We start from the raw sequence: 25,446 nt of genomic DNA on the forward strand, positions 1-25,446 counted from the left end.
GAATATTTTCATCATTTTTCCCTTTGTCCCTCTGAAGTAAGTCAATCCCCAAGTAATCATAGGTCACCATGGAAGAGTCTGGCTTTGTGGGATACAGAGGCTTGAGAGGCTGTCCTCCATGGCTTACAAAGGATTAGAAAGGAACATCCAACAAACATTGCACATTCAAGTGGAGGGTACTCGTTGGGTTACTGAGCCTAGAAGTAGCTTTAAAAATTCCAGAGAACTTAAGTACATGACTAAGGAGCTCTATACCAACCAGAGAACATAAACATGGCTGTCACCAGGGTCTCATAATACAAATTCAAAAACAATTGAACAGATTCTTAAAATCAATCCCCTTAAAAACACATCTTTGAAAGTTGAAGTTTCTTGGATAATGTATGCAAGAGTAATCTCTAAAGTAACATTTACTTTAAAGGGCCTTCCAGAATGTCACCCACCAAACAGAACAAGCAAAATCCATGCTGGTACACCAGAATTACAAAGAGTGTAATGAGAGAATTCTGAAACATCCAAGAGGAATTGTATCATGGGGATCTTCTTTCCTCTTTCCCAAACCACCCATTGGAAGCCTCTCATTTTTCCCAGAGTTTCATCTCCCCCACATGCAGCAGTTCAGCTTACTAGGTTTCCTTTGACACAGGGGAAGGATTTTTGTATTTTGCCTGTAGGAAGTGAGTTAATAATATTAGAAAACATAATTCCATATAATTTTGGTCTAGAAACTATTTATTGAAAACAAGCTGATCTGAGTGTCTTTCCGAGGATAAATTATGATGCCAGACACTGACACTTACAGAATTCATACTGAATGAGAGAGCTATCCTGAGGCTTTGTGCTTGGGATCTAAAAGTCTGTCCAATACAATCCTATTAGAGGGTCATGAGGATTCTTTGCTGAACTTTGGGGTTGAGGTTCTAGAGTTCCATGAAAATTCTTCTTACAGCAGAAGCAGCTAATGTCAAGCTGCTTGGAAAATTGGGACATGATAAAACACTACAGGATTCCAAAAAAATAAAATCTGGGCTTGACAAGGTATTATCCCAGGAAGTCAGTGACTGGTATACCGTGGAGGGTTCACAGTGAAAACACATCTCAAGCCTTCATCACAGATCTGCATGCAGCTACCTCTGGTTTCAGATTTTGACAGACTCTGGAATGGGATCCCAGGCTACAAACCAAGGGAACAAAACATCTTGGGGAAGAGGCTTCCAGCTGTCCCCAGGTAACAGGTTGGGGTTGGGAATTTTCTTAGTATGGAAGATCAAAACTCTGTCCTCCACCATTCTGGTATCACTTATCTGACAGCAGCCAGGTGTCCTACTTGATCTCATCACACACCAGATGAAGACATTCAAAGATGATGTGACCATTGAGCTTTGATGTCAACTTGATTGTCTTGGGAGATGCCTAGGGCATTCATAAAGTACATTCTGTTGACTTGTAGAAGTATAACCTTGGGTGCTATATATGGTCTCTCTGATGTTTGTCCCCTGTGCTTTCCTTCCTGTCCACCATGAATTGAACAGTTTTGCTCCACCATATCCTTCCCCTATGATGTTTCTGTCTTGGTGTCAGTCTGCCATGGACTGAAACCTCTGAAACCATGATCCAAATTAAATTTTGATTATTGAATGTTTTGTCCCAGCAGTAGAACATCTGATTAATACAGATGGAGAAATGGATGCTCACTCCGCATTGGATGGACCATGTGATAGGGGAGTACCAAAGCCAGCCTGACAATCCCTGAACCCAGGGAGCCCACAGCGTGATCAGGGAAGGAGCACAAGTACTGTGGACAGCAAAGTCACAGTGCCAGGCTGTAAAGAAGCAGACAGTGTGTTAGGATGTTGAAGAAAACCCAGAGATATAGCTGGAAGCCTAATCATTCCGGAGTTCTTTTGTTACGGTAAGTCCTCAACTTATGAACATTTGAGTTGTGACCTTTCACAGGGGCATTGTGTGAGACTCACTTTGTTGGTTTATGAATGAACCCAATTTAGGAATAATTCTCCCAGAACAGAATTTACTTGTAAGGGAAGGACTTACTTCTGGTCAATGCCACTTTCATAAATATATAACTTATTGGGGAGGACATGTGATCAAATCTGTAGGGCTATCACGTTTGAAATTAAAAATAATATGAAGCTAATCATAAGTCCTCTGCCTCCTGTGTGATCTCTGCAGGTCACCTCATATTTCTCAGCTTTCAGCATCTTTAATGAATTGGAAACAGAAACTTTCAACTCAAAAACTTTCAGATTTTGCTGATGAACACAGGAAATAATGGATTCAAATTACCTAGCACAATTCTTGGAAAAGAATTGTGCATTCAACTAACATTCATCAGTAAGAATCACTTCTCAACAGAAAGAGTAAATCTGAGTGAAAGACGCTGTTCTAAAATAAAACACACTAAAAAGAGCAGCAAGTAGCAAAATGAAAACATGTGACAGTCCTCAGGTTTGGCACTAGAAGTTGATGTATTGAATGATTCAGTAATGATTCAAAATAGTAGTTGTGACTGCCCTCTGTCTTAGTCCATGCAGGCTACTGTGCCAGATCGAATAAACCAGATGGTTTGTAAACCACAAAAATGTATTTCTCATGGTTCTGGAAGCTGAGAAGTTCAAGGTCAATAGATTCAGTGTGTAGTGAGGGCCAGCTTCCTGCATCAGACGTGTGCCTCTAGCTGGGTCCATGCATGAGAGATGGGATAAGGTAGGTCTCTAAGGCCCCTTATCTGGGGATACTAATTCCATTTGAGATGATTCTGTCTTTATGTTTATGATTTGACAATTTTGCATAGTACATTTAATTTATTGAAAAGATGGATTTCATGCTACATATTTACCACAACAAAATAAAAGAAAATTTTACAAAGAAGGCTTCATCCTCATGACTTACCCTTTCTTTACAAGACCTCACCTCTGTGCACCAACATACCGATCATTTAGATTTAGCATATGAAGTTTGAGGAGATGGAAACATTATGCCTATAGCATACGGTTTGAAATCTACTGAATACAAAATTATTATTCCTTAAATCCAAACACAAACCCCAAGTTGTACACTGGGCCAGGCTCACATTTGCTCCATTGGTCCCTAGAATCCAGACTTCAGGACAGTGTGCTAGAGCCCAGGGTAGGCTGCTTGATCCTCAGGCTGCATAAAGTACAAGAATCTCATTTTCTCCTTTGTCTAAGAAGCTTAAGACTCTCACTCCTCATCTCAAGCCAGCAAAGAACTTCCTAAACAGTTCCCTTCTGAATGCAATTCAGTCCTCAAAATCATCTTCTTTGAAACTTAGGTCTCCGGGCCCAGGGGTCCTCACACCTCCCTGTCAGAGACTGGCATCAGCCCTCTAATAGGGGGATTTTCAAGGAATGGCCAAGGGATTTCCTTTGAAGAAGAGTCTGCTGGTTCGTATTTTGCCTCTTTTCATTTGCCTTAAAATACATTCATAATTAAAGGTGACCACCAACTTTATAACAAAGACTGAGATAGTGGAATATGAAATCAGCACTATTTAGCAGGGTTGTACCAAAAGCCAACATGGTGTCTCTTCTATGATGTCCAAGTACAGTTTCTTCAAAATGCTTCAGAAGCATTCTGCAAAGATAACCTCACTTCCCCTTAAACCGTTCATAAATATTGTACCTCTCCGAATTGGAGAGTAATATTTTAGCAGTTTACCTACATTGAGACTTTGCTAGGTATGCATAGAAGATGTCATACACAAACTGCCTGTTTTGCATTTGCATTGTATCTTTTTACATAATAATTGAAATAAATATTTACAATAAGGGTACTTGTCACAAACACAGCTGATTATTAGTGAGCATTCAGGTTGCTTGAGCTCCACAAAGCAGGATAGAGTTAATAGTAGCCTAATAGCCATTAGAGACCTTTGTAATGTGAGTTACTAAGTCTCTCATAGGAGGTAAAGGACAGTAGTTATCATCAAAGACAGTGGCTGAGTTCAAGCCCCAGCCCTGTCACTTATTAGCCTATGTGAACTTACTTAACCAGTATGTGTCTCAGTTTCCCCAGCTATGAACTGGGGAATATCTGCCTCCCAAGGCTGCTAATTAAAAAACTTAATAAAATAACATGCTTAGAATATGTCTGGAATGTAGAAAGCAGTATATAAGTCTTTGCTATTATATATTCTTATCATTGTTATTGAGAAGAAAAAAAAAGCTTTGGAGGAGGAAGAGGATACTGGGGATTGAACCCAGGGCCTTCACATTGAGCTACATTCCCGGCTTTTTTAAGTTTTTAGTTTTGTGACAGAGTCTTGCTAAGCATGGACTCAAATTTATGATCCTCCTGCCTCAGCCTCACAGAGTGCTTGGATTATATAGACATATGCTGTCATGTTTGGCTAAGAAGAATGCATTTCTAATCTAGGGAATTAGTTAAGTGAAATTTGGCTGAAGGAAGTTTACTATATGTCATCCCTCAAAGAAGATGTCTGTGCTGTATGGAAATAAATATATAAAATGCAGTAAGGCCACCTTCAGTTAGAAGAAAGATAATTATATCAGCAGACACTGAGAGAAACCCTCCTCTATCAAATTACCTAGAAATGGGACCCTGATGGGCAACTTATTTGAGATCTACCTAAAGAAAGACACTTCAGGCAGAGGGTTCCCCCTGTGCAGAGGTCAGGTGACTCCAGAAATAATGGAAAGCCAGGGTGTGGATGGCAAAGAACTCCAATCAGGAGTGATAGAGATGAGATGGGAAAGGGAATAGAGGTCACACCGATTTCCTGGAGAAAAAGAGGACAGATAAGGGAGAAGGTGGAAAGGGCCCACAGACCCGCTCAGACAACAGCTGAGAGCTTGGGGCTGACAAGGTTGGGGGGGGGGGCAGGGACAGGCTGCAGCCCTGCACCTGCCTAGAATGTAAGGCCCTAACGCTGTCCTGGTCTGAACCACAGATCATGCCTCTGAATCTAAATGCAGAGCAGCCCGGGTCTCTGTACCCGCTGCCCATCACATCTGGCCACTATCGTGTTTACAGCAGGATGCAAACTGATGTTCAATTACCCACAGAACTTTATCATTAAAACAGAACTTTAAAATATGCATGTAGAATGCTAAAGAATAGCTTGCACTAACGAAACCAATTTTTAAAAGTCTGCAGCAGGGCTTTGCCAGGTTTTCAAAGCCATCTGTTTTCAAAGCCTACCTTCCTCCTTGTTTACTGCAGCCTGTCTGCTGTTTTAACAACCTCCAGTGGGATTTCACACGCCTCATTATGCAAAATCACTGCTTATGCATGCGCGCTGCCACTTGCCTAACTAATCTCATCTCCTAACACCTTTCTGAGGAAGATTCCCCAGTCTGGAGTTCTCCTGCAGGGCTGCAGATCAAGAACAGAGGTAGACAGTGGAGCAAGACAAAAGGGACCCTCCCAGGTGTTACCATTATGAGACAGGCTTTGTCAGAGACCCTGCTGGAGGTGAGAAGCAAAAAACAAAACAAAACAAAAAAAAAAAAGATTATCATATAAATTCAAAATCTCTCTATTCAAAATTTTAGAAGGGAAATCTCGCATTGGATGTAAGTTAGAAAGGCAAGTTTCCTGTCCTTCTCATCAATTATCTCCCTCCTATAAATTATTATTTATATTACATTAAGTCACTATACTATTTATATTATTAGTAGTACACTATTCAATTTTTTTTTTAATTTCCTTTACATAAAGCTTTGAACCTCACTTCTTTTGGTTCAGAACAGGAGCCAGGAGCCACAGGTTCAAGCCTCAGCTCTCCTGGTAACTATAGGCCAGGTACTCGGGACAACTCTGAGTATTTTCATGACTGTATAAAAGGTGTGGCAGGCAGCTGAGCTTCAGGACTACACTAGGAATATTAACGTCTGCCAGACCAAAGCCAGAATGTCCCAAGGGGTGCATCAGAGGGGTCAGGTGTGAGACACTCCTTCAGGGGACTGATCACTGAACGAAGCCCCGGACTAGGTAGACGTGGACCAAATAGTGAACACTGGGAGATCCCAGCTCTTGGTCAAGCAGTGATTCCCAGCTCTGGATGCACGTGAGAATAATCAGGAACATTGTGAAGGTGTTAGCATAAGCCCCCATCTCCCAGCATTCTCATTCAGCTCATTAAAGCGAGACTGAACTCCTATATTTGGTTTCAGTAAACATTTCTATTCAAACAGCATCATGCAATGAATTCCACAAATTTTCAATGCATCCCTCAGTATAAAGCTTTAGAAAATGTGTGGACCCACACTGCCACCACTCAAGGCAAGACACAGAACGTTACCACCTCTCCAAAGTCTCCCACTTCATTTTCCAAGTCTTGATCTCCATCATAAGGTAACTAACCCTTCCCCTAACTTGCATCACAAGCTGTAAAACTTTATAGAAGCGTAATCATACAGTATACTTCTTGTCTCATTTCTTTTGCTCAAGATAACCTTTCAAATCCATCCAGAGCATATACCTAGCAATATGGCCAATACATCCATTGTGCTGATGAAGAATGCTTGAGTTGCTTCCAGTCTGAACTGATAATGTTGCTATGAATGTTCCCATGCCAATCATTCAGTGTTCGTGTGGACACTGGGTAGATATACTCAGGACTTGGAATTGCTGGAACATAGCTATTTGGGGTTTCTTTAGTAGAGAAAAGAAACATTTTCCCCAAGGAGCTGAACCAATTACTTTACCACCAGCAACTCCCAACTGGGCAAATTGCTCCGCATTCTCATAAATTTTATTCAAGTTTGAGGACAGTGGTGTCACATTTTGAGTTTGATTTGCATTGGTCTGATGACTGGCTTTTTGATATATAGTTCTGTGAAGTGCCTATTTTGCTCAATTCTTAAACCAAGGTGTCAGTATTTTGGAACAGATGCATAGTTCTTTAAATATTGGTTTCAGTAATCCTTTGAGACATAGGTATTAAGTATAACTCCTCCCACTCTGTGATTGGCTCTTTCCCTTCCTGAATCTGTATCTCCTGATGGATAAAACTTCCTAATTTTAGGGAAACTACTCCTTACACCCTATTTCTTCAGGATATTTCTTGTCCTACATTATTTTCTTCTACCCTACAGTACAAAAGTGCTCATATTATCTTCCAGACTGGCGTGTGTGTCCATCAAGAGGTGACTAGATAAACAAAATGCAGTATCTATACACAGTAGAGTCCTTATTTGCAATAAAAAGAAGAACCCTGAGTCATTTGTAGGAAAATGGATGTACCTCTAGACCACAGAAATAAAATAAACCAGACATGCAAGATTAAATGTCATATGGGTTTTCTTGTATGAGAAACCCAAAATAAAAATAAAGAAAAAAATAAAAGATAGATAATAGGAAACAAGGAAATAGATCTTTTGCAAAATGAAAGGGGACCAAGAGACAGGCAGAGGGAGAGGGAGCGGAGGGGGAGATGAGTAAGGAACTCAGATGTGTCATGTCCCTGTACCAACTCCCCACAGGGAGCATAATCATGACATACTGCAAGCGGGTAACAAGAAAAATGAAAGCAAGCTGCATGTTTATGCCTTCCTTACTTCAGTCTATAACCCAGCTGGAACTGATCTGAGAATGTTGTGTGAGACAAGAGCAAAGATTCATTCTCTTCATGGGATATTACATTAGCTCAATTACGAAAAGACCAACTTTGGCCCACTCATTACAGGAGTGAGAACCAGGGCTGAGATCCAATGCTTCTGATGGAGGACAAATATGATGCAAAACCACAGCCAGATGTAGACTTCTGAAATTTTTTTAAAAGCCTGTATTTTGAGGTAGATTTAGAGAGAATTGATGATACTTCTTGGCCTGTCACTTAATTCCTAGGACTTCAGTAGAAAGCTGCTCCCTCTGTGTAGGAGGAAAAAACTGAGAGTTGGGGCACTGAGAACTTGCCCAACCCTGGAGCCAAGAGAAAGACATCGCCAGAGGTGATCATGATTCTGAGCCTTCCAAACAAAAGCCCTGTTCTCAGAGAAGCAACTTTCCTTTCCAAGGCTGACTCTGGGGACTTTAGTAATTAATTACTAGTTGCAAACTAGTAAATTGAAGTGAATTATCTGGACAGATCTAATTGCAACTACAACTTTGTTGAAATTAAATAAAGCCACTATAAAGTGTACAAAGACATTACTTAAGGGTATCTGAACACATTCATCCATGATACAGAGTACCCTGGGATGCCAAGGCTGAAGAATCATTTTATAACCCTCCAGGCCTTCATGTGACAACAAAGCTCCACCTTGCCTGACTCCTGGAAATCCCAGTATCCCAGGAAGGTTGTGTCAGAACCCAACTTCCCGCTTCCTGCCCTTTACATGTCTGACTCAAATCCAAAGGGTTGGTGGGGTTTGATGGGCTCCCTGTGGCTCTTATTTCTGATTCTCCTTGCACATAAGCTTGTCATGGAGTCAGGTACAACACAGATGGCTCTCTCTCAAACACAACCACTTCATAGGAGGCACCCACCCAAATGGCCTGGGGCATCTGGAGATGGAAATTTTCCAGGAGGAGAAGTTGGGTCTGACTGGTGCAGGAAGAATGGGAGTTTGCCAGATAAAGAAGAGATAAAGAATCTGCACAAACAACAAAGAATGTACAAAGGGATGGCTATCGAATGTATGCAGGAGGGCAAGACTGGAGGATTTCCCAATGGAAAGGAAATTTGTACAACTGAAAAGGTTCTGAACTGGGAATAAGAACACCTGAATTGTCATGGGAGAAAGTTAACAGATCATGGCTGAGTTGAGAAATCTAAAACTCCCCAAGACACAGTAAACTTGACAGCAGTAGCAATATCCAAGAACAATGGTTTAGAGCCTGGCACAGAGTCCTCCTTGGTCTTTATGAACACGGGGATCACTGTGTCAGCTGTAGGCCTGGGGGTGTGTGGTGATACAGCAGATGAATGCTCAGTCCTATTTAGGAGCAGTGTCTGAGATGAGATAATGCACCTGGAAGTGAAAGCCCCAAAGCACTGCCTGGGCTTGAAAATAACTTTATAATAAATGCTGTTCAATTTACAGTGGAGTTGTATCTTCCAAACTCATCATAGTTGCAAATTTCATAAGCCAAGAATGCAATGAATACACATCACATACCAAGCATCACAGAATATCCTACAGAATACTCTACAGAACATCCATTATCTCTCTTCATGGTCACCTGACTGGCTGAGGATCATCATGCATTGCTTCTACCTAGCATCTAGAGTGAGCAATTGGCCACATTTTATCAGGGAAAAATCAAAATTCAAGATCCAAATTGAGATTTCCAAGGAATATATGTCACACTGGCACTATCATAAAGTCAAAAAGTACTAAGTCAAACCATTTCGATTTGAGGATATACATCATCTATATCAAAGACCCTGCTTTCCCCACTGTCCTAGTTACTTGTTGCTGAGACAAAATTGCTGACAGCTGCAAGTTAAAGGAGAAAAAGTTTATTTTGGCTCACAGTTGTAAAAGTCTCAGTCCATAGTTGGCTGGCCCTGAGGCAAAGTGGCATGGCAGAGAAGAAACAGTCCGTGGCAGGACAGGCAGGAGGTAAAAAGCAGCCTCCTTTCCATCTCTCCCTTTATTGCCCATGCAGGCTAAAATGTCTGTTAACCAAGGGTGAGAGTTCCATTTTCCACATCCAGAACTATGCTAAACCAGCTGGGTTATCACACACCCTTAATCCATAGTCACACACCTTAAATCCAACCAAGTCTGAACACCCCCCCCCCAGGCATTGTGGGGACAGCTAGATATAAGCCGGAACACTCACATGCCCACAGGAGTCACTATCACCATAAATCACAGGCTCACCTAACCGTGAAGCCTAGTGAATACGGCCTAGAGGACATCACCAAGTCACTCTTACCTTCCAACAGATGTGGAAGTCATCTATAGCTGTGTCTGTCCAAATGAGGGAAAGAGTTATGTCTTCCTGTCCTCCTGAGTACACCTATGCTAGGTAAGTTGAGTGTCATGTCTGTCTGAAGCTACGATTTGTTGCTGGGGTAGTGGCCAGCTGAGCTTCATCCCACCTGCCTCAGTCACAGCATCATTTCTAGCTCTGCCCCTTCTCTTGAGCCACCAAATGCTAAGCAGACCATATTGCATTTGCCAAAATGATCCAGGCTGACTTCTCTTTCTCCAGGGGTCAGAGCCCACAAGGGTTAGTCCAGCCAGTGTGCAACAAGAACCAAACTCAGACATGAGTCTGAGAGGTGAGGGGGGTGAGGCAGGGCCCCTGGATTCAATAGCTGTGTGACATTGAGCAGGACATGAAACTTAACCAAGGTCACTTTTATTTCATACTTCTTATCTTTTCAACCGCGCCAAAAATTCTATCAATATGCACAAAAACAGTTCATGTTGAGTGCTTACTCTGTCAGACACCAAGTGCTTTTGATGGCTGTGGAGGTGGGTGCTGTGTGCATGCCATGTAGACACAAAAAATGGGCACAAGGTGGTCACCAGCAGGGCCAGAATAATGCGTGCTGGTGTCCATGCTCATAATCCATCACTGCTGCCTTAGGTGACAGTTCCCAGGCCAGCCAAGTGTGCAGCTTCCTCCCTCCTGACACCAGCAAAGGCTGCCACATTTGCACACCACCAGCTGGAAGGATAGCTTGCTCTTGAAATTCAATAAGCTTCAAAGAAGAACCTGTGATATGAAGAAGACACCCCTGGGGCAGGGGGATCTGCTGGTGGTTAGCAAGGCACAGGCTGAATTTACCAGTCTCAAGCAGCCCCTGGGGACTGCAAAAATAATTGGAGTGAACCAAACTCAGCATCAAAACTTGAATCAGATCAAGAGGCAGGTCAGCCAAAGCAAGAGCTGCTCCAAGTCATCCCTGAATCCGGGGGAGGAAGGTGCCCTCCAGAGAGTGCTGCGGGGCAGGTGGGCGTCTCCTTCCTCCACCACTCAGGAGGTGTCAATTAGGCACCATCCCATGCCTTGAACTGGGCATCAGCAGGTCCCCTGCTGCTCCTGAGCAACAGTCTAGTGCAGGAAGGCAGGCAGTGTAGGCCTGCCTGGAACACCTTGGAAGGGTTGCTGCTGACCAGCAAACAGAGCACTGGGGCTGTGCCACGCAGGAGAAACTCCAGGACAAAGAGAATTTTGAGCTGATAATTCAGTTTTGCAAGGTGGTAAATGCACTTCAAAAAGAAAACATAAATACATAGATAAAACATTTTTAAAAAGAAGGGCAAGCCACAAAGGTGTGGACACGGGTGCCTAGGAAGTGTGCAGGGAAGGGGGCTGGCTGGGCTGGGGCCAGAAGTGGCCTGGGAGGGAGTGGGAATACTGGTGCTCAGAGGCACAGTGAGGATACCGCAAATGCCAGCAGGGAATGTGGCAGAGTGCAGTGGACTGGGAGGGTGGGGCCGCTTAGCAGGGACACCCTGATGGGACAGGAGGAAAGGAAAACCCAAGTCCATGAGCAATTCAGGGGCCACCAGCTCCCCTTACTAGCTGGCTGGCGTCAGCAGGGACAGAGGATTTAGCCACAGGTGCCTTTTACCTCCGGGCAGCAGCACTGTCTTTCCGTGGCCAGCCTGGAGCTGAAATGCCGAACATGGAGCGGGCAGCCGCTCACTTCCCTTCTGCTGCTGCCACTGGAGGTCTGGCAATGGGCTGCCTAGCAACGAGGCTCCCCCTAGCAGACTCCACCTCGTGCACATGCACACACATGTGCAACTCACACATGCATGTGTACACATACATGAGCTCACACACACTCGCCCACTATGCACCTAGGAAGGTGCTCACACACATGCCTATACACACCCACTTATTCACAAGCACACAAATATGAACATATTATATGAAGTCACACATACAGGGATGTGCTGGCACATACACCTTTGCAGGCGCGCACACACATACACAGGCTGCCTCTCTGTCCACAGAGGCCTGTGCCCTCTGGCGTTTGCCCACCCAGGGTCCCCATCCTTCCTCAAAGCCCCCCCCCCCATCCTGATTCTCTCGGCCTCCTCCTCTCTGAAGAGCTGCCTTTGGCTGCCGCATGCTGCCTGCACAGTTGTGGTCTCCTGACTTCACTCTCCCAAATTCTCCTGTATTGAATTTTAGGCAACTGTAGCAAGAGTTAGGAGGAGTGGACACTGAGGGATTCCAGAGGGCAAACTAAATGCCACCAAGACAGTCAAATGCGCTCTGGAGGGGGATTCCACTCAACTCCGTTCCCTTTCTTCCATTGCAAAGTAGATACCAGGATGGTTTCTGGACATGCAGAGCAGGCAGACACTGACCCCTATGTCCAAGGGCCCACTGGGCCACCAGAGAGGAGAGCCCAGGACACTGCAGACTGCAGGAAGGGCCCCAGAATGCCACAGTAGGGGTGGATATGAGGAAGTCTGTCAAAATAGGTGACAAGCATGCAGCTCTGGAGTTCCCTCACCATGTACATGGGGACCCAGCACTTCAGAGGCCATCCTGAGTCCCCCAGCCAGAGGCCCAGCAAAACAAAGTCTGGCACCCCAGACTGCCTGCTCTGGTTTAAAACATTGAGGGCCACATGGGTCACCCAAGGGTGGGGGGAGGAGAGGGATGTGGATGTAGCCCTCCCCAGGCTCAGGATGAGGGACTGAGGGCAGCCACAGCCACAACAGGAGGCAGCCCAGCAGGCAGAGAGGTGAAGCAGTAGCTGAAAGGAGCCAGGCAGGGGGCTACCATCTGGGGAGGCCACAGGAGGTACAGGGAGCTGGGGGAGGGGGGCCCCACATCTGCCATTAGGCTAATAGGGTTCCAGGCATCCAGGCTTCCTAGCTTTCCGTCACAGTGACCCCTGCACATGCCTGGATCCCCGGAATTAATCCATTCTTCCTCTGACAGTGCCCGCGGGGCCTCCTGTTGAGCCTACCACACCATCCAGTCTCTGCCTCCTTGAACTGACAAGTTCCCTATTGCCACATGCATCACCAGTGCGTTTCCTCTGGGCAAGAGCAATTTTGCAGGCTGCTTTAATTAATTGGTCCTCAGAGCTCCCTTTTTGAGCCCTTCTGGATTAAAAACTGTGTGACTCATTCCACCATCCTGTCCTGCCTGAATTGTGAGCAACTGAAATCAGCCCAAGTGGCCCAGGAGACTCAGGAAAAGCAGCACATGCCATCCCTCAGGACCATCAGAGTGCTAGGGGGGGTTCATTCTACAGCAGAGACAGGCTCACAGCTACAGAGGATGGGGTTAGTAGAGAGCCTTCTCTTCTTGTTCAAGCATGATCTTGTAGCCAGGCCTGATGGCACAGGTCTGTAATCCCAACACTCTTGGAGGCTGAGGGAAAAGAATCATAAGTTGCAGTGCAACCTGGGCAGCTTAGTGACCTAATGATGCCCTGTTGCAAAATAAGAAGGACTGGAGCTGCAACTCAGTGCCAAGGCCCTGAGTTCAATCCCTAACACCATCATCACCACAAAAAACAACAACAAAAACCCTGCAAAGTGGTATTTGTTCATCCAAAATTCACACATGGGACATTTAATTCCAAAAATATATTGGTCGTATTTGGTCTTTGGGGAGGTGATTATCCTGAATGAAATCATGAAGGAGGGGCACCCACAGTGCCATGGTGGTTTTATAAGAAAAAAAGAGAGAACTAAACTGGCATGCTTGCTCTCTCACACTGTGTGATGCCCATTGCTCTGCAATGATGCAACAAGAGCAATCCAGAAGGATGCTCGCATAATTATACTCAGTTTCTAGAATCAGGAGCTAAATAAGCCTCTACTCCTTATAAATTGCCCAGACTGCATATTCAGTTAAAGTCTGGAGCATGGAAATCTTCTAAGCGTGCGTTACTGAAGAATCAGACAGAAACGAGGTTTAACTCAGCCATAACAACTACCTCCTGACTCTTCCCACTAGGGCAGCTACACAACCTCTCTAACCTGTGTTTCCTCATCTGTAAAATGGAGCTACAAGTAGTAGGGAGCTCAGGGTGGGAGTGGATGACGCTGTGAAGTGCTCAGACCTGTGCCTGACTTGTGGGTGGACTCACGTCCTCCTCTCACTGCTCAGGGTTGGGCTCAGGGATGCTGGGCAAAGTGTTAAGAAACAAGCCTCGATCTTCAAGCTGGGTTTCCCTAGCTTCAGCTCCAGCTCTCCCATGGGTAAGTCAGCCTCACCTCCAAAGCCTCAGCTTTAGCATAAGTAACATGTGGATACTAATGCAGAAATCTCAGGGCCAAAGAATCAGGGAAGAACAGCAGGGTCCTGCACTCCAGGATGCCCAGCAGCTGCCACAGGTCAAACCAGAAGCCTTTCGGTCTTGTCCTCAGGATGACCTAGAAACTGCCCAGATCCTGCCATCAAAAGTTTGATTCAGCTCCTTTTGCACAGATTCTAGCAAGAGTATAGTGAGGAGGTATTGCTAATGTTAACAATAAAGTGATTACCTCATGGGATTCCTGCTGGACAATGTCTGAGTGCTTCCACTAAGTAGCTATAGACAAGCTCAATCCTTGCAATGTGCAGTCTGCAAGATTTTCTTTAACAGCTGCCATTCCTGCAGTACTTGAGCCATGTACGTAACCCATTTTTCCATCCCTTGAATGACTTGCTTTGGCTAATAGAATGCAGCAGAAATGACATGAGTACAGTTCCTAAAGCCACCCATGTTTCTTTTGCCCTTTTGGATACATGCTGTGTGAATAAGCCCAAGCCAGCTTGCTGGCAGCTGAAAGGCAAGTGCCTGCTAGCCAACTGCCACACATGCAAATGAAGCCACCCCAGACAGCCAGTGCACAGCCCTTCCCTCGGCTCAGCACAAGCACAGGAGCAAGCCTCCAGCCAAGATCCGCCAAGGCTGGCCCAAGCTGGCTCCCCAGTGACATATTCACGACAGCCACTTTGCTGTTTCCCCCAGGTAGGAACAATAGAGGATTACTCAAAAGGAAGGCAAGTGTCCCCATGAGAGGACAAATCAGACAAGGTAGCAAACACTTCCGAACCTACGAAACAGGCCTTTTGAAATTATAGGCAAGAGTTTTTAATCTCAAAAGTATGGCTTCCTTTTAAGAAGTTCAGCCTTTCCAGCAAGTCTAGCAGTGGCTTTGACCTTGTCTTGCTTGTCAAATAGGGAACTAAAGAGAAAGCAGAGAAACATGTGCCTGGGCGGACAGAGTCTGCAGAAAATAAATGTTCCTTGGGGCCACTGGACTGCAAATTGTTATTTAATTCATTAATTAGGATATACAGCATGAGAATTCCAGGAAAAGAACAAATGCCGTCTGCACTATGAAGGGGCCAGATTTTTCTTTAAGTCACTAAAACATGATCATGAGCATGTGTTCTGAATTGTCCTCCAAATTACTTGCTTCACAGGAGAAGAGCAGAATTAGCAGTCCAGTTCAGGTCTAGGCAATTCTCAGAAACTGAATTGGTGAAGCTTAGCATTGATCTTTTTGGGCCTGAGATGAAGAAGGGTGGCTAACAGCTCAACACAAGGATCCTCCTTCCAAGAGTGAGAGCTACCTTGGCAACAGGCTACTTCCACAAGATAGTGAATCCACCAGCACCAGGGGTATGCAAGCAGAGCCTGAGGCCGAGTGGAGTAATTGCTATTATGTATAGGCTGTTGGCGAATAACCACTCAAGCCCCTTCCAACTGTGAGATTCTATTTAATGTTTACTAAAAGGTGTGCCCTTTACCCACTGAGAATTGTCCTTGTGGCTAGGTGGTTAGAATGACAATGCACACATGGTCTCTGCTATTGAAGGTCCTCAGTGGCCAACATAGTGACCATCTCACATTGGATGCTTTCACTAGCCACAGCAGCTTGCTGGTATCAGATGCTGAAGATGACTTTTCAACAAGATGCTGGGTTCAGTGAGTCAGTGAAATTGCAAACACTCCCCCACTTGGTTTAAAATTTCCAGCTTTGATTGCTCAAATTGAGGGCCTGGCAGGAGACATTTCACAAGCAAATTGTGAATGATGATGTTATTTTGGCCTGGGTCAGGCTGGCAGTTTGGGTGTCCATGAAGCATCAGGAAAGAAACCTCTTTTGACACCTTACAAAATGTTTAGATTAATCAAATTTTAAGGCTTGCTCCTGCGTGGGGAGGCTGGAGCCAGGAGGAGTGGCTGGAATATTCTCCTGTGTCTGGGTTGATCATGAAGGGCCATTCCTTTGCTTTCCTAAGTAGAGAAGTGTTGCCCTGGTGTGTTTAATTGGTAAAAAAGCACTCTAATTAGATTTTTAATAGATGGCTTCTGACAGCAGAAACAACAGAGATGATTGATTTTTCTCGTGAAGTCTTTGGAGGGGAAAATCTCTTGCTCTCAAATTTGTTTAGAAGCCATTTCTCCGAAGCCCCTTCAGAGAACATTTGGGCTACAGTGAGCCTCTCATGTGCAGAGCCTGTTTCAAATATTAATGGGGGGCTAAATCTGTGTTCTTTCTTGGCTCAACCTCTTACACTCAAAATTCATGAGTGTATATTGATTTAGGCAGCCTTCCCAGGACCCTTGTACCACTGGGCTCTTTTGTTCAATGTTAATATGCCCCAACTTATCAATTATTCACTTGCTAAGTGAAAGCAATATAAATCTAGCATTCTGGGCAAAGGAACTGCTCTTTTCATTCCCTAAAAAATACGATGGCAGCAGAGGCTGGTGACTTTACCAAAGGAAGGCTTGATTTATTAGAGCACAGTGCCGTGGGTCTTATTGTATTCTCATAGGCTGGAGCTGCAAGCCGAAGAAATCCAGAATGAACCAAAATTAGCAAATATGCACCTGCTAGAGCAGGTTTTTCCCAGTATACATCAAGGAGAAAGAAAAAACATGAAAATAAGATAGGATTTAACGTTCAGGGGAACCCAGAGAGCAGCTTACCACAAGGCCTCTCAGTCATATCTTCACAATGGTGCAACCCTGCTCCCCTACAGTGACCTTGGGCCTTGGTGATAGTTTCAAGCTCCAAATTATGCAGACCTCATCTCTGGCCCCAACAATCCTGCAAAGTAGATGACAGTAGATTGTAAAGATGAAGAAGCCAGCCAGGACAGAAAGAGACAAAGGAAGCTATTGGCTGAAAATCCCATAAACCAGAACAAGGTGAATAAAAATTTGAACCCAGCCTGATTTTGCATGCTTTGAGTTTCATTACTGTGGTAAGTTGCCCCTTAGCTGAGATGAGGTCACAGGACTAATGGGGGTCACTACCAGGGTTTATCGTGGAGCTGCCACAGTTCAACTCCCTCCAACCTCTTCCAGCATGGATAACTCTGAGATGACTTTAAGAATTTCATTTTATCAATCACCTCATCAATATTCAATAATGATTGAGATACTTCCCAATTTCCTTATCTAAACAATGAGATAGTAATGTTAGATTTCCAGGACAGTTACAAGGGTTAAATCAGGCAACATATTCATATAAAGAACCACATACAAATTTAGGCCTTCCATAAATTCCAGAACTATTTCCTTTGTACTTGACACCCAACCTTCCTAACCTTGGTAAGAAAAGGAACTTAGATTGGACTGTTCGCAGCATGTTTCAGAATTACAAAGGATTTCTGGCTAATTAACTTTCAGTTAATCAAATAATTCAATTAACCATAACACCCCATTCCCCTGAGCAACTGGTTAATTGAAGTTTTATTGTATACAAAGCACTGTGGAGTATTATCCAATAATACAACTCATACAAAGAATATGAGCCAAAAACAAGTCTCACGTAAGAAATGGCAGATCGTAATGTCTTGAAGTCAGCCTTCCACACCAGCCCTTCCCTGCATGTGGTATCATCCTGGACCTTTTGTCTCAACACAGGTGAACACATGGAAGCTGTGGTCAACAGGAGTGGTAGTTGGCCCTGCACCCAATCTCAGTCCCCAGAGCTCCCCCCAGCATCACATATTCCTTTGTGTGTGTGTGTGTGTGCCTCAGGGCTATTAATAACCCACCTCTGTTCAGGGGACACCTGGTTGATTCCATTTCTCGGATATTGTGAGAAGTGCTGCAGTACATGTTCTGATCTCATGTGACCCAGAAATCCCACTGTGGGCACAAATCCAAAGCAAATGATATCAGTAAGTCAGAGTCTGTGACTTGTGGCTGTGATGGGTCAAGTGTGAGAGCTGTCACTCTCAAAAGTCCCTGAGCCACCCACATTGTAAATGAGGGCCTGACAGTTCCAGATTGGGAGTTCCGCAGATCTTTGGGATCAATGCTCTGTGCATGCTCAGAATTTTAAGCACAGTTCACCAGGAGCAAAACTGAGCACAATGACTCAGGTCAGGGGCAGCATTACAAGACTGAATGTCCAGAGCGATCAGATAATCCAGGAGCAACAGAGTCCTAAAGAACTCATTGCTCCTCAGGTGTTTGGAGAGCCAACATCTGCTTGGAGAGCCGACTTCCTGCTCCCCTTTCCTGAAGCTGAACTTACGATTCAGTCGGTCATTCTCGCAGGCCTCTGTGCATGGAATCACCTGCAGGATTTTTAAAGTTGGGTCCCTTAGTGCCACTGCCAGACAGAGGGGAAAACTGATCTTGGGGTGATCAGAATTTTCTTTTATGTATGTCATCTGAGTCATTCTCTCTCTCTCTCTCTCTCTCTCTCTCTCTCCCCTGATATTAAGGATTGAACCCAGGGCCTCCACCCTGAGCTTTATCGCTATATCTCCAGATCTCTCTAACTGTTCTATTTCAAGAAAGGATATTACTGCATTTCCCAGGCTGGATTCGAACTTACAATCCTCCTGCCTCAGCCTCCCAGTGTGCTGGGATTATAGGCATGCACCACCACAGTAGGCTTAGATCATCCTAATGCATTCATTTTGTATGCTTTCAAGTGTAAGAACTGCTGGCCAAGGGGTGCTCAGACTTGTGTTTGACACAGCTGTGTGTCCCCACTGCCCTGTTCACAGTGGTTTTCACATGAACCTGTCTTTGTCAGGCCTCTTCCCCACTGCCCCATCTCTTCCAGGCCTGTCTTTTCTCTGTGACCCTGGACTGTGTGAGCAAAGAAGTATCCTTACTACCACACAGACAGCAGCTCTCTAAGGCTGCTGAGAGCCCAGAGGAAGGGAGCCCCCGTTCCACCCACTCACTTGAGCACCTCCCCTTTCCCCATACTGGACAGATGTTGTTGCAGAACATTTACTTAAACTCATATGTCCTGAGTTCAAATCCCAGCTTTCTAACCTTGAGCAACTGAATCTTTCTGAGCCTCAGATCTTCACCTATAAAATGGGTACATAGCGCTGGGGGTGTGCTTGTCTATCATGCACAAGGCTATAGGTTGAAGGCCCACACTGCAAAGAAAATAAAGGAGAAGGGAATATATTGGTTTGTTATTGCTGAAAAGCAAGTTATCACACATGTAGGCCTAGAGACAACATTGATTTATTGGCTGCCTGTTCTCTGAATCCAAAATCCAGATAGCATGACCGGCCAGTCCGCCTGGGACCTCACAAGGCCAAAATCAAGGAAGAGAAAGATCCTCTCCCAGGATCATTTGGGCTGTTGGCAAATTCAGCCCCTCATCTTCTTCCTCCAGTTTCCTTCCAAGGTCAGCTCTCTATTGCTAGTGGATGTGCTCAGATTCTTCCTGAGGAGACCCTGTCACTGTAAAGCCAGCAGATTTGTTTTCACTCTAGCCCTTCTCGTGCTTTGAATTTGTGGATCCTCTCTCTCTGACATCTAGATCCAGATTTTACTTTCGCTTCCTTTGTTTACATGTGATTAGGTCAGGCCCATTTCAATTATTTCCTACCTGTTCCATAAAACATATGCAATCGAGGGAATAAAATCCATTGTTTTCACCATTCCTGGGTCATACCGGGCATGTACACAAGGGAGCAGAGTTTGGGGGCCATCTTAAAATTCTGCCTGCTCCAAAGAATAAAAACACTTAGTTTTCCAGATCACTGTGAGGAACTAGGTGATGCATTCTAAGCATCTGTCACTTAGCAAGCATGCAGTGCTTTCCTTTTGACTTCTTTTCTTGGCGGCCCTGAGCTCAGGATGCCCTGATGCCTGGAGCTCCCTTCCAGATCTAGACTTTTCTGGTCTTGTCCAACTGAGATCCACCTCTGCATTATAGAATTTTATATTGCTATAGCAGAATACCAGATGCTGAGGAGCTTACAAAAAAAAAATAGATTCTCTGGTTCAGGATTCTTACAGCTGGCAAGTGCAAAGAGAGGGGGCAACATTCAACAAGGAACTCCTGGTCTGCATCACATGTAGAAGAAAGACAAAAAAGGACCAGCTGTAAGCAGAAGGGACCAGGTGTCACCCGGAACTAACTGCTCTCCACAGAGCCTGTCTCTTAAAGGCTGTACTGCCTCACGCTTTCTGCACATGAACTTTTGGGATAAAAACCACATACAAATTGTAGAAACTTTCTGGCTACGTTGGAGTTCAGCTCTTTGCTCTCCACTGTTAACCCCATTCTGCCATAATGTAGGCTGTGGAGATGCCCAGGAAGCAGCAGTGGAGTGGGTGTTTACACTGCCTCAGAAGCACACCCAAACCTTCCCGCCCAAACGGGGAGAACAGTTCCTGCTGGTCTCGTCAGAAATCAGCACAACACTCCCCGTGCGGATTATGTTGATAGAACAGGATCCCCACCCCCATTCCTTCAGAAGCACGGAGCGAACACAGGAGCTGTCAGTGTTAATAACACACTACAATCCCGTCCTTTTTAAAAACCGACTTCTAAAGGCGCATAAAGAGAATCTAATTGAAACCATCACATGCAATCTTCTCTAAGTAGCAACTACCGCATCAATATTTAGTAGAGAAATTCTGTTTCGTTTCCTTCCCCTCCCCTAAATTATTTATAGGAAAACATCAAAATGCCTGTTAGCCCGAGATTGGTGAGTTTTTCTTTAAAAACCCATGAGTGGAAACCAGGAAACCTAGGTGATTTGTTCTTTAAGCTCTGCCAGCAATTTTCGAAGTGACCTGAAGCAAGTCTCCCCTTTGCTTTGAACCTGAGGTTCTTCTGTGAATGGACAGTGGAACTGAGTTTCCCTGGAATGCACAGGAAGTAAACCCCAGTGCTGCTGCCCACACTGGCTCTCTGAGCAAGCCTAGGACCCACGGTGGCTCACAGCATCAAGTGTAATTGTCCTCTACCAACTTCTCAGCAGGTGAGTGATGGATTCCAGTTGCGGGACCTCTCTGCAGCTGGATTCTCATGGCCTGGAGGCCTCTAGTCATTGCATACTTCACTCATTTCCTCCCTGGGTGTTTATGCCATGCATATTCCACACCACATATTGTGAGAGACCCACAAAAGTGTGAGGAATAAGATACAATCTCTGCCCACTGTGATGTCCCAGGCCAATAAAAACTGGGTTTGTAGCCATGGCTGCTGCACAGCTCTGGTTAGCAGAGGATGCTGAGCACAGGGCTTAGGGAAAAAATAGTAAAGAAAAGAGGAGGTGAACCTTGGTCTTGAGAGACAGTTGCAGAGAACTGGAAGAAATATTCAAGACTAGATACCACGAAACTGCCAAGAGTTTGGGATGGTGGAAGGACAGGGCTGGAGAGAGTTCGAGTGGTGGGGGATGATAGAGAATAAGGGCAAGCCAGGCCTGGAGGTCTTTGTGCAATGGGTCAAAGGTCTCATGTGAGTCTTACCCACACTGGAGAGTCCTTTTAAGGACTCTAGGTAGAGGAACAACAGGAGAAGACTGATATTTTAGGTGCATTGATCTGCCAACCATGCCCTCTGCATCTCATGGCTGTGATTAACATTTTTCACAGCTTAGAAAATTCTAGGTCCAAGATGTCTTCAACAGTCCAAGAAAATCGGGCCCTGAGGTCAGGGAACTTATCAAGCTGCACAGATATCAGTGACAGATGTGATCTAGAAGAGACAATAGGGAAGCAGAGAAAAATCAGAAGCTGTTGTTGTGGCCTACAAGAGAGGATGAATTCAATATTAAACCAAAGTGATCACAGGCTCCTTTCACAACCCAGAGTCACCCCGCTCAGGCCTAGCAATAACCTTTGGTGGCAGGATCCAAATGGGTTACCCAGTTACGGCAAAATAGGAAAGGGCTGGCTGGCTGGCTGGTTAGAAGCACAGCCTGTTCTTCTTGCTCTGCAGTCACTGTGAGTGCCATGTCCCCCCATGAAGGACCCCTCAAGTATGGCAGGAAGTGCTCACAGAGCCTGCAGCCCTGAACACTCAAGTGTAGAGCAGGCCATCTCCTTGGCTGAGCACTTTCGTCTCCCACTGAGCTGAGAGTCACATGACTCACATGACTGAGAGTCACATGGCTGACAACTGGAAGGGAGGAATGAATGAGTCATCAGCTCCAGCCACGCACTGCCCAGGTACCTCTCCTGCAGCCTCTGAGCCCAGCAGCCCCTCCACACTGAGGGCCTTGGTTTGAGTAGAGAAAAAGCCAATGCCAAGAACCTGAACTGAACAACAAATAAGCAGCAGGTGTCCTTGGAAGCTCACTTGCTCTCAAAGGTGGAAAATCAAGAAGAATGTTAAGGTCTTGCAGGATAGTGCAATGACATGATCGAAAATAATCAGGAAACCAGCCCAGAATGTCTCATCTTTAAAGATCTGTCAAGTGAAGGGCATTGTGCCCATTTTACAATGTAACTCAACACTACATGGTAATCAAAAGGATGCCCACAAAGCACATCACCATGCAGCAAGGAGGCTTCTCTCCTGGTAATTATGAAATGAAACTATGAAGGCCTTTGACCTAACACACCTCTAATTTTACAATGCATTGGAAGATCTGTTGATATCCATTGGAGGGAGAAGAAAAGGAAGAATCTGGGGCTCCTCTTCTCCTATTTCACATTCCCTCTGAAATACCAGGGCGAGGCACTTCTCTCTGACATTTTTTAGACATGCATTGCTATTTGTTTGCTCTAGACCTACAGAGACCTAAAGGAGGATGGCACCTTAACCATAGATTCAGTGTCTATGTTCATGTCATCAGTGCGGTCCCCTGATAGTTTTCCTGGAGCAAAAGATCATTTCAACCCAAAACAGGCTTCAAGTCAGCCCTAAAAAATAAAGTATTGGGGCTGGGGATTTAGCTCAGCGGCATAAGCACCTGCCTTGCAAGCAGGAGGTCGTGAGTTTGATCCCCGGTACCGATAAAAAGTTTAAAAAAAAAAAAAAAGAAAAGAAAAATAAAGTATTACGTCAACACTCCTCATGTCTTTATATGCATCTCTTTTTGCTCTCAAATGCCCTTGTTTCTACCTTGTATTGGTTTCTTTTCAGTTTCAAGCTTTGCTGGTGTCAAGAAGTCAGCCAAATCTCCAAGGCCATGTTATTTTGGGGGAAAGTCCAGTGATGCGAGTGTGTCTCCAATCATGTTCCCAGGACTGCCTGCCTTTTAACAGCTGTAGGCCAGGAAATGCATATACTGATTGACTAGGCCTTGTGGACGTGCATGTACTAGGAAGGTGGAGTCCACTGCATCTGAGTCAGGCGGGCTAAGAATAGAGGAGAGAATGGTTTGCTGGCAGAAAAAGATGGGTCCACTACCCAGAGAAAAGCTGAATAGAGTTTGGAAAATAAGAAAAACAAACCACAACAAAACAAGACAGGAGTCTACTATAGCATCTTTTTTGCTTGCTATGTATCTAAATTTCACTTTCTCTAATTCAGCCTCTACTAGGGCTTGCAAAGGATGGCACCCCGCCTGTTTTTATTAAATAAAGTGTTATTTGGAAACAACCACATCCATTCATATACATACACTCTGGCTGCTTCACAGAAAACATTTGCTTATGTTCTAAGGGACTGCTAGAATTCTTCCTATTGTACAATCTGGGTCATGTCTCTCACAGGAAATTGACAATGTTTCCCATTTGCTCTAGGATGACCTCAAAACTCCTCTGGTATCTCGGATTCCTGTTGTCAGGTAAAACTGTGCTTTGATCTATGCTGCATTCCAAGGGCGGCAGAGAACCCCAAGGGCTGCTCCCCAGAACATGCCTCGGCTAAGCGAGGACCTAAATATGGCCTGCAGCATCAAGTCTGGCCCCTCGTGGAGACAGCCAATCAACTGTTATTGTATTTGACAAAGGAAGAAGACAGCATTTGAGTTTAAAAAAAGAAATAAAAATAAAAAATGAGAATCTGCCCTCTGCCTGTGTCCTTCTCTCCAAAGATAATATGGACAAACAGCCCTTTGTGCTTTGAAGGTCAAAGTCATCCATCGGATAAAATCAAGCTCTTTTGTTTGATAAAGAACCTGAAATGAGCCTCTTCAAGCCCAAGAGACTCCTACACAGCAAGGAGGCAGGCAGAGAGAATGGGTGTGAGCCACTTCCTAGATCCAAAGCTGTTTCATCGTCCCAGATGGAAATCTTTAGCCCATCAGTGCCCTTGTGCCATTCCTCCGTCCATGTAGATATTAATTTTCTTGGTGCCTTTACAGATTAATATTTCATATTAAGGGAATTACACAGTTTGGATACTTTGTGGCCAGCTTCTTTCATATATCATAAGGTTTTCCAGCATATATTAATATACCATTCATTTTTATGGATGTATACTATCCGTATGGGTTCATGGCACATTTTGTTTATCCATTTATTTGTGGGTGGTTATTTGACTTATCCTTACCTTTTGGTTTTTATGAATAATGTCACAATGTGGGACATTTGTGTAGAAGTTCATGTTTAAAAAGCCATTTGATGGTTAGGTCTAAAATGTCCCCCAAAATCTCATGCGGTCAGAGATGGGGTTTCTGCAAGGTAATTGGATGGTGAGGACACTACATTCATCCATGGATTATTCCACTGATCAGGTCACAGCTGGCTGCCATCGGGAGATAGGACCCAGTTGGAGGAAGCAGATCACCATGGCCGTGTCTCTGGAATGCCTCTCTTTGCTTCCTGGCTGTCATGGCTCGGGCAGTTTTCCTCCACCACACCCTTCTGCCATGCTGTTTCTGCCATGGAGCCAGTGAGCACGAATTAAACCTCTGAAACCATGAGCCAAAATAAACTTCTTCTTCTTTAAGTTGTGGGTGTCAGGTATTTTGTCCCAGCGATGAGAAAGGGACTACTGCACCTTGCTCTGATTTCTTTTGTGTATATACCTAGGAGTGACCTTGCTAGGTCTTACGGTAATTCTATGTTTGACCTACTGAAGAACTGTCAAACTGTTGCTGTGGATACCTTATAAGTAATTCTTTCCCCTGATCAATGTATTCCAAAGGATCCCCTCCCACATAGTGACTCAGACCAGCCTGCAGAACACTGTCTTCATTTTTTGGTAGACCTGTTAAACTTCCACCTGATCTTTGCCTTTGGGTGAGAAAATATCAAATGACACCCACCAGTTCTCCCTCACAGAGTAGAGAGAGCTGGAAGGCTGCACAGCGTTCAGAAGACAGGATGAGAGAAAGCACATGCACGCCTTCTTCCCCATCCTTCTCAGCCAGAATTCG

Source organism: Cavia porcellus, unplaced genomic scaffold (assembly GCF_034190915.1).
Source record: "Cavia porcellus strain 051 isolate PalLab524CR breed Dunkin Hartley unplaced genomic scaffold, mCavPor4.1 scaffold_23, whole genome shotgun sequence".
In the NCBI taxonomy this organism is placed as follows: domain Eukaryota; kingdom Metazoa; phylum Chordata; class Mammalia; order Rodentia; family Caviidae; genus Cavia; species Cavia porcellus.